The sequence below is a fragment of the Lissotriton helveticus genome, chromosome 4_1, assembly GCF_964261635.1.
Source record: "Lissotriton helveticus chromosome 4_1, aLisHel1.1, whole genome shotgun sequence".
NCBI classification, from domain to species: Eukaryota; Metazoa; Chordata; class Amphibia; order Caudata; family Salamandridae; genus Lissotriton; species Lissotriton helveticus.
In genome coordinates this window covers 1,611,817,161-1,611,833,425 of record NC_136063.1, presented here as the reverse complement: position 1 = coordinate 1,611,833,425, position 16,265 = coordinate 1,611,817,161, and the positions used below count along the sequence as shown (strand labels likewise).

General features: G+C 43.1%; 1 protein-coding gene across 1 annotated transcript in view; it reads right to left on the bottom strand.

Moving 5' to 3' along the window:
* Window positions 1-16,265, bottom strand: part of NPSR1 (neuropeptide S receptor 1) — a 1,386,173-nt gene that overhangs the window by 962,981 nt on the left and 406,927 nt on the right. The window lies entirely within an intron of this gene.

The window sequence follows — 16,265 nt, the reverse complement described above, 5'->3', positions numbered from 1 at the left end:
AGGACCCAATGGTTGAACCCTCAACCAAAGAGGACGACAGAGTATGAAGGCTGATAGGGCTTAGTTGCAGTGCTTAGAAAAAGTGTAAGAAAAGAAAATAGTAAATAGTAATCCAAGTAATTAAAAATACCTATCTTCATGTCAATAAGGAAACTTTATTATGTGTGCCCATCAAGATGGTATAGTTAAAAGCAGAGTGAAAATAGCAGTGAAAATATTTGCTATTTACCATAGATGTTATTTGGTCAACATGTTTCAGCCTCTCCAGGCTTTCGTCAGGACCTATAATTCACTACTGCAACACTTACTTTTTGTGCTGTGAAGGACAGACTACAAATATTCTTAGGAATTGCGTATCATCTCCTGTAGACAACATACACACAGAGAAAGCCATACAGCAGCAAGTTATGGTGATTTCAACGATGATCGTTAGTTAGTGTTTATACATACATGTACATTGTATTGTATGATTTATAACTTACCCAGTATTATGGGATGAGAAACCTCACCTCACCTGGCAACGGCTCAGGGTAGGGAGGCCACGCACTGTAAGGGATTGATTAAAAAAGTATATTTTAGTTCATCTCATTGCTTGGATCAGTGCATCCAATTTGCATTCTAGTGCAGACACAGACTGGCAAGGTGGGCGACCAAAGGATGGATGACTTATATGGAAAGACCTGGTCTTTAAATCAAAAACTCAGTCATGATTATTAGAAGCGCAACTTTATACCCAGAGTGCAAAAAGGCACGCTTGTATCTTGATGTGTTTCATAATCTCTATAGCTGACGTGTAGCCTCATTGGAATCAGACATTACGAAATGGACAGTCTGATATTACACGTAGGAAGAAGAGAAACAAGTAAATCAGGCACTGTTATAGCTTCCAAAATGTCCGCTACAAGTGCCCCTTCTCGATTTTAAATAATGGAAAACCTAGACTCAGCCAGTAGTATGCGCAGAAACTACACACAAAAAAGACCTGACACCGCCTGGAGCACACTCACCTCTCCGTCGTTACCTCGTGCTTCTCCGAGCCGAGGGGGAGGTGATGGCCCAGTGCGGTGCTCGAGATTAAAAGCGATGCCTGCGGACCTTGGAGAGAGCTGCCTCCCTTTGCAATCCGATAGGCTCTTGTGTTGAGCCAATCAGAGTGTGCAAGTCGACAGACCTATATGTTCATCATAGGTCATGGGTGCCTTCCTGTTCCGCCGATACATAACTTCGTTCAGCGGCCCGCTCTGGGAACTGAGATGGCCGAATCTAATTGGCTCAACGGCCTGAAACAGGAAACACGAAAAGAGCCAATGGCCTTCTGCTCTACCGTGTATTGTTCACTCTCATGTTCAGCGCTCGTTCGTATAGAGCGCGAATTACCATAAGAGTCCGTTAGGTGGCTGAAATATAAATATTCACTCTGAACAGGAGAGCACATGTAGTATTTGTAAACTTACAATCATCTCGCAGTTACACAGTGTTCGTATCACTTTACAACTCATTATCAGTATTCCTGGTCTCGTTTGGGAATTATGAAAACGAGACCTTTACATAAACCAAGGGGTAAATATAAAAATGAAAATAATAATAAACCCAGTTATGTAGAGACAGTCTATTTCATAAAAGCTGCTGCATTGGACCGCTGCGCTAGCAGGGGATGCATTCTTGTTATGTCTTCTTGGGTCATTTAATATTGTGATGCAACATTCCCTAGTTGTTTGTGAAACCAGATTGAAAGAAAAGACATATCTCATTAGACGACTGTTCCCAATAGCTGGGGATAGTACGTTTGAGATTGTTTCCACAAAAGTGTTTTGGTAAAGAAGTGAGATCCCACAATTGACTCATAAGCAAACAGGAACATATCCATTCAGTGGCATGGTTCTGCCGGCAGGCATCTTGCTTCTAAACCAGGCCATGTTGTTGCTGACGGTGCCAATGATAGTGTTCTACCATAAGGGCACATTCACAACTGTATCCAGGGGATATCATCGTTCAACCCCTCTGTGTCACATTTCAATTTGTGAACCCATCTCTGTTCCTTTCTTAGTAGAAACTGGGATACATTAGTGACATGTGGAGGTATATAGGGTTGTTCCAGAACCACCCATCGTATCTCATCTGCATGGTGTTTTGCGGTGAGGAAATGGGAAGTCAGGCGGGTCGCCTGTTTGTTGCGCCTGATTGTGCTCTTGTGTTCCTGTATACGTAGCTTAATTTTCCTGGTCGTCATTCCTATGTATCTCAAACCACATGGACAGGTAATTAAGTAAATGACTTTCTCGCTGTTACAATTAGTGTGACGTTTCAGCAACCATGGTCGCGTAGTACCAATGTCTACATTCAAAGTTTTTTGCGTTTGAGCCTCCTGGCACCCCCAGTCAGCAAACCACCTTTGGACAGACTGGCATGTGTCACCACTTTCAATACCTCATCTTCAAAGATCCAAAAAATTATAAGACAAAGATGGAGGATTCTGAACAGTGCTGGAGAAAACATCCCTCTACCACTTTTTTCTTTCAAGAGAGGAAACAATTTAAGGGACGAATTGGTTCACACAAGACCGCGACACACCACAGAGGAACCCATCCCCACTTTATGGAATCTCCCTCCAGTTCAGGGACATCACCCTTGTGGGAATTGTTCAGTGTGTCCTACGTATACAGGAACACAAGAGAGGTGAGGTTTCTCATCCCATAATACTGGGTAAGTTATAAATCATACAATACAATGTACATGTATGTATAAACACTAACTAACGATCATCGTTGACATCACCATAACTTCACCATAACTTGCTGCTGTATGGCTTTCTCTGTGTTTATGTTGTTCTACAGGAGATGATACGCAATTCCTAAGAATATTTGTAGTCTGTCCTTCACAGCACAAAAAGTAAGTGTTGCAGTAGTGAATTATAGGTCCTGACGAAAGCCTGGAGAGGCTGAAACATGTTGACCAAATAACATCTATGGTAAATAGCAAATATTTTCACTGCTATTTTCACTCTGCTTTTAACTCAACCATCTTGATGGGCACACATAATAAAGTTTCCTTATTGACATGAAGATAGGTATTTTTAATCACTTGGATTACTATTTACTATTTTCTTTTCTTACACTTTTTCTAAGCACTGCAACTAAGCCCTATCAGCCTTCATACTCTGTCGTCCTCTTTGGTTGAGGGTTCAACCATTGGGTCCTAAGCTAGCCTCAAGCTCGATCTGAGGAAGGGCATATTGGACACCAATTCTCCAAAAATCCCAGATGACGAAGTTCCACTATTGAGTGGGCTGATGGGTACTTTCTATGGGTTCATAATCTCTTTCTGGACTGAGTTCTTATTCTGAACTGCATCTTAATATTCACTTCTTTCTGTGTGTCTCCTGTAGTATACGAATCCTCTGGTTCTGGTCACCTCTGTAGAACACTTTATAGGCTCTGCATTGAGTTTTGATCAATGAAAGACCTTCGGTATCTTCCGTGTGTGTAATTGTATAGTTGGGGGACAAGATACCATAAGGTCTATAATATTAATTCCCCTTGGGCCCTTCTTCACTTTGTGTTTCTAGGCTTATGCTATGACCCTTTTCCTGGGGCGCAGCACAAGCTGGAGTAGAAACAAGGACTTTCCAACCGTTGTGCTGGGTGTCTCATTGTAATAGGGTGGGTGGGATCACCAACTCATTTTTGGACTGTCTCCCGCCCGATGCGATGGAGGTCGGCGGTCTGACCGTCTGCCATTATAATTAGGACCTACGTACTAGATCGGCAGAAAATGTAAAGTGTTCTATTATAAAAAAATTCAGAAGTAAAAGGCGGTACAGAGTCAAAGTCTTGAAGGCTCTAGATAGGTAAGTCAATACAGAGCAATGTAAAAACAAAAATGTGTTTGAGCTCCAAGTGGGCAGCAACAATTCGGAGATTAACAGACAGTATTCCTAGTAGAACAGGAAAGTCTTTGGCTCACCCCAAAGCCAAGTTTTTTAAAACATTATTTTGACATGAAATGAACAGATTTGCAGAATCATTGCGTTGTAAGCAATTGTATCCTTTCATCAGCAAATCAGATCACCTCAAATTTACACTTCATGTTGCCTTACTATGTACACACTATCCCACTACATGAATATTTATTCTGACCCCTGTATGCTAATCGCAATCCAGATATATTAGAACATACTAGATACAAAAACAACAGTATAATATTTGAATGAATAGGGCAGAGTAATCTAGCAGAAAGACCTTCAAGAAATAGTTCCAGTTTCGAGACAGAATGAACAATGACCATGGTAATAAACAAATAACAATCTGCTTGACTACGTGCTGAAAAAACAACAGGCAGTGGGATGTGCAGAGGAAAGACATCAGTGCCAAGTGTGAGTTCCATTTCAAACAAATTAGTCTTTAAGACTAAATTGAGGCCTAGTTAACCAAGGTAAAAAAAACACACTTCTACACATCATAGAGAATGTGTTTTAAAGACAACAACACTATATCAGTGTATATATGTATATAAAAGTGCAAAAATAAATTATGAATGCGTACAAATCGTTAACAACTTAATTCTCCTGCCTGATCTTGCCTGACCCACAGTGGTCATGCACTGCTAAGGATGCTACCAGAACTGCTGTTGCACTGGCTGTAGCACATTTTAACATCTGCTCCCTCTGGGCCCTGAACATCAGAAATTGCTCTGATAAAGGTCTTCATATTCCAAATTCGCAGTGGCCCAAAGAAAAAAAGACACATCACAACTTTCACTGCATGGTTTAGTATGTATTAAGGGTACACTTATTATTATCTTCATGAACTTAAACAACTTTTTTCGGCATGCAGCACCTCTGTGCAGCAAATGAACACAGCTAGGGAATTTGAGTCTTTAGTAGCTGGTTGCTTCAGTATGCTGCTTGAGCCTGTGTACTCCATATCACCAATCCCTCCTCAAACTGTACTAAGCACAACACATACTTGATCTACAAATCATCTGTCTAATCACCATTACAAAAATACTGTTAAGGCTGAGCACTGTTGTGCTCCTCCTATCATTGTTCACCCCACCCCTCATTTCAAGCACCTCATAAATACCCACCCACAAGGACTGGCTAAAAAGAAGAGGTGGCATCTGGAGACTGCAGTAGTATATGGACTGTGCCACAATGCAGAAAATGGGGAATGTGGCAATTGAGAGGGGTGGCAGTCCACACAGCGAGAGGCTCCAGCAGGGAACTGAAAACTGTTGGCAGGTAATTCACTGAAGAAGGATCCTGCTCTCACTCACATACACCTTACCAGCACTTCTGAAACCAATTAAAAACGAGCAAAATACACGTAGAAAGGCACAGCCTTAGTATGGCACTGTCTCTGGAAAGTTTCCCGCATGAGAAATGGCAGACTACTCTTCTTGATCACACCTGCTTCTGCTTTCCTGCGTTGACTGTTGAGAGATTTAGACTTTGGACCAGATTGAGATTATGGGAGACGGGTTACTTTATCATAACGTGGGCGGATATACCATCTGCCAAAATATAAATCTAATATAAATATAAATACCATTACATTCTATGGGATTTATATTTTGGTGGACAGAATACCAGTCACCCTTGGGACGGAGTAACCTGTCCATCAAGATATAATCAGGCCCTATGTCCTGACCAGGTGCCAGCCCCTACCTTACTTTTCCTTCCTCTACTTTCTCTTACTCTTTAAGGAGAGTTTCTTTAATTGCTGTTACTCAGTGCATTAAACCCCTCCTATGTGTGCACATACCTACTCCTGTTCCAGTGATGCTATCCTTGGGTGATCTCTATGACTAATAGCACTTGTACTAGTAACAACCATTCTCCAGAAGGATTTACCACCATTTCTTTGAAGTTTCTACTGGGGTTATGGATCATTAGCAGCAGTGCATTCTGGGTAGGTAGCTCATTTGGTAAATATATATGGCATTTGGGGGGTCAAATAAAATAACTTAAACTCATATTGTACTGGAAGAACATGTTTTTTTCGCTGTTTCTCATCTCAGAGCTCATGTTGTCACTGCTGTTTCCCACCCTTGGGGGGGGAATCTCTGCTGTCCAGTTTGAAATGCTAAGAAGCACTAGTCCCTTAAGGTGGTAGTGATGTGTTTCGTGAGATCCACTCCTGAGAGTAAATATGTCTCCAGCTGCCAAAATCCGACAAATACATGCATTAGTATGGTTAAATGTTCTTTCTTCTGAAAAAAACTAGTTCTTATGAATGCCTCTTCTTTTGATAATTCCCCCCATACAGTCCAAAGAGGTCCCTTCAATATTTCCGTTTTTAAAACTGGTTGTTAGGTGTCATTAATATTTATAGACTGGTGTCATAAAATTCATTGCTGGTTGTCCATTGTGGATGTTGTTAAGAGTCTTGGGGCCAGATGTGCGAAGATGGTATTTTGCATTTCTTAAATACTAATTCCATTGGAATCGGTAATTAGAAAATTCAAACTGATATGTAATGTTAGGATATGTCATTTTATTCCCACCTATGGGTAAAATAGGAAATGTTTGCATTTCTTAAACTGCCCTTTCCTAATGGAAAATCACAATTTAAAAATTCCAAACCCAAGGGTGCCTCTGGCCTTAAGGCCTTCCTGAAGGCACCCTGAAATGTGTTGTGCACATATAGGTGCCCATATGCCCTAAGGGCATATATTCACTGCATATCACATTAAAAAATTCATTTTTTTATTTTGCACATGGTTACTATCAACTTCAAGTCGATGGTAAAAGCATTTTCTAAATGTCCAAATCACATTTATGAAAACGCCATATACATCTGCTTTAGGAATCGCAAATAGGGATTCCTTTTTTATGATTCCCAAATTGTGGTCACAATTTGCGATATCTACTGTGTAGAAATCACAAATTGCAACTGTGAATGGACCTTTCTACATCTGAAATGGCCATTTGGCATTTCTGAAATAGCGATTCGGCCCATTAGGAAATGCTAAGTGGCTTTAAACATGTTGCCCATGGATCTGTGTATGTCAGTTTGGGAGTTGTGTTATTTGACCTCCTCACACTAAAGTGTGAATAAGGGCATGCATATGAGCTTTAGTCATGCTTTTATGGCCTGCACATTTAAATAGGTATTTTATGTGTCTTAATTGTGCTGCAGGTAGGGGTTTAATTCTCTCTGCATTCTCCTCCCAATTTTCCCTTTCTCTGCTGACATCCTACCCATCCCCTTTCACTTTTCTCATACCTACGAAGTCCCTTGTTTCAGGTATTGCCTTGTCTGCCCATTAGTAGACTACTCAGAACCTTCTATTCAGTAGTATTTAGCTACCAAAGGCAACTTTCTTGCCCTTGGTCGTATGACCATCCCCTCCTCCTTGAAATTTCTCCTGTCTTTGTAATCTCCCTACCTAGAACATTTAGACTGGGTGTCAAGGGAAGGAGGGAGAGTATAAGGGTATCTCTCAATTTACATACCTGTATGAGCCTGCAAGGGTCTGGCAGAGGTTATGTCAAAAGTAGGAACCCTTGCTCTTTGACCTCTTCTCAAACCGATCTCACTTAGGCTGTTCTCTCCAGTTCGTCTGACCTACTAAAGATGTTCATTCCAGGGTATTACCCTGCAACTCATTTCAGAAGCAATAAACACCACTCCAGGTCCATCACCTACTCATTGAGAAATCGACTCCATTAAACTCCTACCTTGGCTACCTGAGAGTTGTTCCTCTCTCACTCATAGGTAGGCCCTGCAGAATATGTGTTATTGATCTTTGTTACCAGTCTACAAGATATGCTGCTTCTCTGTCACTCTGGGAAGTGCGGTGGGGCGGGGTAATTCACAGACCACCCATCATGGCTGCATATACCCAGTGCATTTCGTAGGCTGCTTTTTTGTCACACCTTGTTGTGCTCTACAGAGCATTAGAATGGCTGAGACCACTGCATTTCCTGGATGAACTTCTACACTTCTTTTACCCATGCCAACTATATTCTAAAAGGTGGCTGCCGGTTTCTTCTCTATTGCTCTTGGTAGGTTCTATACAGGGGCGCTACTCCTCAGGAGCAGAAGAGCATTGCTCCGCCTAATGCAAGCGCAGCAGGCACACACAAATATGTAAAATGGTATGTCAATGTCCTTTTATTTATAACTGTGGTGTGAGTGCAGGGGATAGGACTGAATCCTATGATTGCAGGATAACAGCTGCCCCTGTAGTTCGCATGTCAGGTTAGCCGGCTGGTTTGCTACGGCCAACCCTACATGCGCAGTGCGCACCTAGCAATCCCATGGCTGTGAAATAGGGGATTGTTGGCACAGGCCCCCAGCCTAAAAATGAGCACTAGGCTAGATTGCCCCCACTGATCCCGGAGCTACTCCCGGAGCTACTCTCACGCTGAGAGCAGCTCCAGGATTGGTTGTTGGCATTCCACTGAGCAGGAAGGAAGTCTTCCCCTTTCCTGATTGAGGACTCTCAGATGAGGAAAGAAATGCCACACCCGCGGGAAAAGTAAATATGGTGAGTTTGGAGCTTTCGTGCCACACCAAATTTTTATAGTTGTAGCCGCCACTGGTTCTACAGAGCAGGTATCATGGTTACCTGTTTAAGAACCATGCATACGTGCTTCCTCTCTGTCACCCCTAGATGCACCCAAGCTAGCAAAGACTGAAATCTCTATTTCATTGACAACAGTGAATGCCCTATACCAGATAAGCATCATTCTATACCTCTCTGATCTGCAACTCACCATATTAGTTTGTCTTGTTGTAACTAGATCCTGTTCTTGTTGGGACAATGACTTGACTGCCTGTAATCAGGAAATGTCTGTGAATTGCCCTTTAACATTACTGGTTGGACTCTAAAGAGCAATCATTATGGCTCAATTTCTTCTATGCTTCTCTGTATGCTACCCTTTGTTAGACCTGGCCCTCTCTGCAGGGTCACCTCAGATGTTTGCCGTTGATTGCTGGATCCATTTAGTTGGCTTTTAGCATTCTGCACCCTTTACTCCTGCTAACCAGTGGTAAAGTTATTGTGCTCTCTCCTTAAAACATGAACAAAATGGCCTACTCCTGATTGGATTCATTAATTTACCCTAGTATATGGTACTACATGTACACAGGGCCTGTAAATTAAAGGCTAGTAGTGGGCAGCAGCTCTCATTGTGCCACCTACTTAAATAGCACTGCAGAACATGTCCCAGGCCTGCCACTGCAGCCTGTAGTGCAGTTGTAAACTGCCATTTGAACCTACAGAAATTCATTTCTTTATCAGGCCAATACCTTTGTTTTAATACTTATAAGTCAACACTAACGTAAGCCACACAGGCTTAATAGGGCAGAGCGCATGGTATTTGAAAAGCAGCACATGTGTTTAGGTACATGTCCTGACAGTGAAAAACTCCTAAAGTCATGTTTCATTGTTGTAAAGCTAACTCTCCCATAGACTAACACTTTGTTACTTTATTGCACGTAACAAGTGATAACTTTTATTTGGAAAGAGATAGCGAAATACTGTTTGCAATCAAATTAAACATCCCTTTTAAGGGTAAAGTTGGATTTCAAGTTGCTATTCTGATAAATTGCACTTTTACTAAGTTGGCATGTTTTTGCCTAAACCATATGTGCCATTCTGCGATTGGCCGGGGTCGCATGACTTTGGATGGGTCTCCTGTGGTGGTTTGTGCATTCCTTTAAGACATGGATACAAAAGAGGCCTAGTTGTGAAGAGAAAAAGTCTTCCTGACAGTGTGACAGGGGATGAGCTGTGCCTATCCCTGATTACACTACAAAGGACTATGACTTCACCACACACAAAGGCACCTGACACCAGACCTGACCTTTCCTTTTTCACCTTAGACAGTTACGATCTAGGGAAAGAACTGATCACAACCAGTTTTGGGGATAGACGTTTTGTCTTTCTTAGAGGCCGCTGGTGAAAATTGTGATCTTGGTATAGGACAGACTCAACACCACCTTTCGGCAGGTGAGAGGCTTCACTTGATTAATCGCAGTGAATGCTAATTTGCAACTTTGGACGCTGTTTTAAAACTTTGCTTTACTTCTGCTTTCTAGAATATGCGGCTTACATGCAAAGTAGAGGTGAGATTTACAGCTTACTAAGAGGTGTTCTTAAGGTACTTCAGTCGAAAATATAAATGATTACAGTCGTTCTTATGTATTCTCTTGGCAGGTCATTACAGTTTGATAAATACCACAGTTTCATCTTGGTAAGCAATTCTCAGTTGTTGTCTCTTTTAGTCTTTTTTCTGTTTGTTGAACCAACGGATATTGCAATGAGGACTTTTTTTAGATTTGTTAGTGAGGGCTCACAAGGCTCCAGAAATATTGAGTCATCAAGAGTCATCACGGTGAGAATCATTGAATATATTCAAAAAAACTTGATGCTTGAGATTATTAGGTAACTGTAATATAGGTGTGTACGGTGTACATTTAAACCATGAATCTTTGTAATGAATTTCTCAAAGATATGATCCTGGAAAGATGATTAATGAACTCAGGTTTATGGAATTTGTATTAAGTTCTTCTCAAAAAAGTGTTTGGCATCTTATAAAATTGTTTCCTTTTTCATATCTGTTACACAGGAACCCCTGACGAAGGGACAAGAGTGTCCCGAAATGCATTGGGTGCTCAAAGAAATGTGGTCATTTGTAGAATGAATGTCAAATAGTGATTGATATATGTTTATGCAGGGTTAATGAAAAATACATAAAATATGTTGATGGTCTAAAAACATATTAAATGAGTTAATGAAAACTATTTGTAAATTGTTTTTCGATTGTTCAAAATATTATTTAGGTAGTTACATGCTGTAGTCCTAGCTGCCAGATTATGGGGTTAGGCCACTTTCATTGTTTACTTCAATGCTTAGCAGGCATTAATACAGCATAGCACACATAGCGCTTTAAAACAGACTAAGTTGATCAACCAAGTGTGACCTCCACCCACATTCATTGGCGTGGAACTGGACAAAAGGACAGGGGAGTAACTTCCCCATTGTCAAGACCCTCCCTGGGAGGGTCCCCTGAATCTGTCCAACACTCTCCCATGGGTACGTAAGGGTTTACCTGGCTTTAGGACCCTATAATCGACATGGACAATATTCTGAACCAGAAACCACTGAACTGGACTTCGCTGGACTTCATTTGGGCCTGACTTCATCTCCCTCTCAATCTGAAGCATCGTCTGTGCCCATGCACCATAAATAATCTATGCAGGACCAGTGGAGCATCAAGGACAACCAAAGATATCTCCCTTGAAGTGAAGGCGTCACTACCCCTGCATTCGCAGGCACCACAAAACTGCTGCCCGGTCTGCTCACCCTGAGCTCCTATGGACTCCAAAGGCTTCAGCAACACAGGAGGGGGGGTTCTATGTACCTTAAAGTCCAAGCTGCCCTCTCACCAAGTCTGACGTCAGAATTCCTTGTGGGGGCTGCAATACCCAAACCCCTGTGCATTTGCAAGTGCATTGGGCTCCGAGTAGCCCCTACCTCTAGCACCATTCCTACCAAGAACTCCGGCCTCCTCACACTGAGTGCTCCGTGGGCTGCTGTTTGGTGAAATTGCTTGCAGTCTTCTCGCGACTCCTGTGCCTCAGGCCTGTGGGTCCACTTGAGGGTCAACTTTGCTTTTCCTAGGCCCCTCCTGGTCGCTCCAGGCCTTCCCTGACTCCCCTTGCTGAGGTGAGTCTCCTGAATCTTGTTGGTCGGCACTATACACATTCTTGACCTTCTGCGTGGGTTGCCATTGCCAAGGCTTCTTGGTTCTCCAGCCCAACACAGACCCCTCAGTACTCAACATCCTTCATGGGACAGCTCGTACCCAGCTCCAGGTCATCCTCAACATCTCCCGGTCCCTGTAGCTGCAGAGTCAAGACTTCCTTCTATGCACCTGAAGCACCTAACATCGTTGGGCATTTGACTACCGAGCCCCTGGTCACTCCTGAGTAACCCAGACTCTGTGCCCTCTGCTTTCAGGTACTCTTCGACAAGGATCCACCTTTGGATACCAACTGACACTTTTTTCCTTCCAGCTCCTGCTCTTCTTCCAAGTCCTACATTGGGTTTGACAACGGTTTACGACGCCACTTCAGACCTATGCACCCGGCTTCCCTGGGATAGGTAACTCGGGTACCTCAGTATCCACGGGTGGGGTGGCTCTCCAACATCCTAAATTCCACAGGGTTTCTTTGAATTCCACTGGGAAGGGTCCTAAATCTCTAAAACTTCAACCGGGACTTTCCCATAGAATTATACGGAGCACTCTGTCGTGTTCCCACACTGCACTCATCCTCCGTAGGGTCCCTACTTATTCACTTTGGGTGTCTTCTTGGGGTTCTAGCGATTCTACAACCTCTCAACACTTTCCTAACTCGAGTTGTGGTTCTTATACAATTATTTTAGTATATGGTTTAGTCCCCCCTTGGGGCCCACTGTGTACTAGTGCTATTTACTGTCATTTGTGCGCTTAGGTTTTGTGTACTTTGTAAATGTCTCCATGTAGGAGATACTGCGTCATACTAGAGCTGCCCCTTGGATAGCCTTTTAAGGTTATCTTTGACCTCTTAAATCACCATAAGGGTTGTTTAGACTGGTACAAGGTGCCCACTTTAATTAGTGGACAGCATATACCAGGACAACTTCTCACAGTAAGAGTTTCCTAAACTCTCTGTAGCGAGTATGACACCAGCTCAGTGGAATGGGGAGCTGGTCCCAGTATCATTTTGGTGGAGCTGAGGAGGAGGAGACTGCTCATTTTCCTTAAAACACACCTTGTTGGGTCAGCAGCAGCCTACAAGAACAGAAGGATGTTGCCATATTAGATTTGCTTCAGAATAGTGCACTCTGGGATAGTTTGCAATAAGGCAAAGAGGATGTGCTAAAAAAGTGTGAAGGTTTGTTGTCTCTTTGGTTAGGGAGTGCGCAGGAGTCACATCACCCACTGTTAGTGAAAATTGCAAAAGGGACACTTCTTTTACAAGTCATCAGAACACTCTCTGGAGCTATGGATGAACTGAAGAAGACTAGGTGTAATGTTTGAGACCTGTGTGGAGACCTCAAAGGTGGGCCCTGCTCTCACTTACACACATCACAATAAGTGGAGAAGAGTCAGTTTGCTACCCTCTACAGAAACATAACAAGCTGCAAGAGACTATTTTTCCTGGAGTGCCCTGCCGACCAATAGAAACTGAACCTGAGCTGTAACTTCCTGTTGGCCTCTGCTGGAGTGTGTCCTTATCTTCAAGTGGTATTCATGAAGTCCTGTGAGCCCTAGAACTGGCCAAATGGAGCTGTCCAGAGAATCTGAAAAGTTTAGAACATTTTGGACTTTTAAGTAAGAAAGTGCATTTTTTGTCCTGGAATACATCTTGGTGTGTCCGACCAGCAATCCATGCTGGTCAACCTGAAAGCATGCCTAAGTCCTAGTCAACCACAAACAGTAACATTTGATTGGCGCTTTACTTTTTCTTGTGTTTTTTTGCCTGAAATCTCAGAAAAATTCAAATCCACTGCTACCTCTATTGGATTTTTGTCATTTTGGTATTATTTTGCTCATTCAATCTTTTTTCTTTTTAGAAATTGGTTGTGGCAAATTTATTGTGTTGTGTTTTCTCTTTTTAACTCTTTTGTTACTGCTAATTACTCAACAAAAACGTCCTATTTTAGGCCTACATGCTCTGTATCAAAGCAACCAAGGTATTAAGCCCAAATTTAAATTATTTCAACTGTGTTTTACCCCTGACAAGTCTGTATATCTTGGGGTGAGCTGACATACATCCTAAATAATTCCCACCTTTCTAAAATCCCCAGCACAGGATATCAACATTGTATAAGTAAATTATCAATCTATTTACCTTCTACCTGCTTTTAAAAAAATCAAGAGCCTTATTTACAATTTTTGGCATAGGGCAGAGCCGCAAGGCTTCTTGCTGCCCTGCCCTGCATCAAAAGGAAGCTTGGACACTGCAAATTCATGTCTGGCACCTGCCACCACATGGCTTCCCCGCTACGAGACATACACAGCGCTCAGTTGGGCATAATTCTATCCTGCTGCCATCCCATACCAACATGGTGCATGCTGGCAGCTGTAGGCTCATACATGACTACAGTTGTCCCGATTGGAGCAGGATCAGCTGTAGCTGTATCTGTGTATATGTGAAGTTTCTCAATTTAAAGCAGTGTGCAAAGTTTTAGCACAATAAAGTGAACACAATTCTTTTTTCACTCTTCTTGGTTGTTTTTAATAGCGTAAATCTTCAAACAGCTCCCAACTGCCAATACGTATTTAGTCGCAATCATGGAGGTTATCCCGCAACGTTCTCAAGGCTGTATGAGTACAAACACATAAGATGCCATTGTATTCACTTAGATCAATATTCCATTAACTACAACATCCCGAAACAGTAGTGTTTCAGGAGAAAATAAGCTTGTGCACAAGGTGAATTTATACTGTAGAAAACACTAAGTCAATGTGTCGCAGAGTCCAAAGAACAGAACAAAATATCTCAATTATTCAATAACCCAAGGCAGATGGAGAGATGACAACCATTAAAATTGTGCTACATGTGTGTGCGTAACACCTCACCAGTAGTGATGGTTCAAAGTCTTGTGACTATTTGGAAGTGAGTGGGTGAGACCAATTGTAAATAACTTATTTACAGCCAATGATTAAAACAAAACCTGGTCCAGTTAACCAGCATATACAATGTGAATGACGTGATGGTGAAAAACACAAAGTGTCAAAACCCCATGAATCTAGGTACACTTTAAAGTCATAAAGAGGCCACACCCCATTTTACACCTCTGCAACGCAGCTTTGTGGTGCTTACTGGAGGTACCTATTGGGCTACTTTGACTCTAGGGACCCTCAGGATTCAAGGGGACTTAATCTCCCAACTTAAAATGGCTACAGGGCATGTTTACACAGTTGTGAAGGGAGGGGATGGGCCTGAGGTGATGTGTGCAAACACGCCCTGTGGTGCGTTTTAAGTTGGGGAAATGATTCCCCTTCAATCCTGAGGGCCCCTGGTGGCTAACTAGCCCACCAGGTGCTTCCAGTAAGCACCACTGCCCTGCGTTGCAGAGAGGTGGTCCAGGCCGTGCCCCTTTTTACACCTCTCTGCAATGCAGCTCTGTGGAGACTACTGGAGGCACCTTGTGGGCTAGTTGGAGCCTAGGGACCCTTAAGATTCAAGGGGACTTATTCGCCCAACTTAAAATGGCCCCAGGGCGCGTTTACACAGTGGTGATGGGAGGGGGCGGGGTCTGAGGTAACGTGTGCAAACACGCCCTGTGGCACGCTTTACGTTGGGGAATTAATTCCCCTTCAATCCTGAGGGCCCCTGGGGGCTAACTAGCCCACCAGGTGCTTCCAGTAAGCGCCACTGTGCTGCGTTGCAGAGAGGTGGTCCAGGACATGCCCCTTTTTCCACCTCTCTGCAACTGCGCTTACTGGAGGTAACTAGTGGGCTAGTTCAACCCTAGGGACCCCCAGGATTCAAGGGGACTTAATCTCCCTACTTAAAACGGCCACAGGGCTGTTTACACAGTGGTGAAAGGAGGGGCGGGGCCTTAGGTGACGTGTGCAAACACTCCCTGAGGCGCGTTTTAAGTTGGGGAAATAATACCAATTCAATCCTGAGGGCCCCTGGGGGCCAACTAGCCCACCAGGTGCTTCCAGTAAGCGCCACTGCGCTGCGTTGAAGTGAGGTGGTCCAACGCGCCCCTTTTTACACCTCTCTGCAACGGCGCTTACTGGAGGTACCTGGTGGGCTTGTTGGACCCAAGGGACACACAGGATTAAAGGGGACTTTATCCACCAAATTAAAATGGCCACAGGGCATGTTTGCACACGTTAGCTTAGCCCCCTCCCTTCACCAGTGCGCAAATACGCCCAGTGGCGTGTTTTAAGAGGCAGTTTTAATCCCCCTGCCCTATTATGTACTGGGGTCTTACAGGGGTCTTACAGAGGAGGCCATGGTAAACACAGGGTTACCCCAACACATAGTGTTCCCTAGTGTATGTAGGTGTTTTAACTGTATTCTAAGTGTCTTTTAGCATAGCACTGGCTCTAGGACTGGTTGGTCAGAGTCAGTTACCACCAGTAACCATCTGAAAAAAATGAGGGTAAGAATGATTTTGCAACAAGGCCTCTTTCTGCTCCTCTGTTTGTTCTTTCTGCACATCTTCCTTCTTCCTGCACTTTTCTTCATCTTTGAAGTCTTTTGTTGCTTCTTTCTGCATTTCTTTTTCTTCTTTCTGTGTGTTTT